This window comes from Penaeus monodon, chromosome 21 (assembly GCF_015228065.2).
Source record: "Penaeus monodon isolate SGIC_2016 chromosome 21, NSTDA_Pmon_1, whole genome shotgun sequence".
NCBI lineage: Eukaryota > Metazoa > Arthropoda > Malacostraca > Decapoda > Penaeidae > Penaeus > Penaeus monodon.
In genome coordinates, this window is record NC_051406.1 from 12,108,968 (window position 1) to 12,109,317 (window position 350).

Consider the following 350-nt stretch of genomic DNA (forward strand, 5'->3'; position numbering starts at 1 on the left):
ATATATGAATATATGCATATGTGTGTGTAATAGGCATACCAAATCTGATACTCGAAAACCTCAATCGGAATCTAGAAACCTGATTCCCTTCCTATTATTCCCTTTAACGACAAATGAAGCATAGATTATCAGTGTCTGTCGGTTTTCTCAAGGTAGTTTTCTCATTCTTTAAAATCCGAAATCAGACTCCATCTCGGCCTAGTGACGATGCCATTGGTCGAGACTAGAATTCTTACCATTTCATTCGGTTACATTCAGAATCTAGTTTCATTTTGAAAATTAGATGTACTTGCACCCAAAGTCAAGTATGATAATAATGATGAATAATTGACAATAAATGACTGTATTGG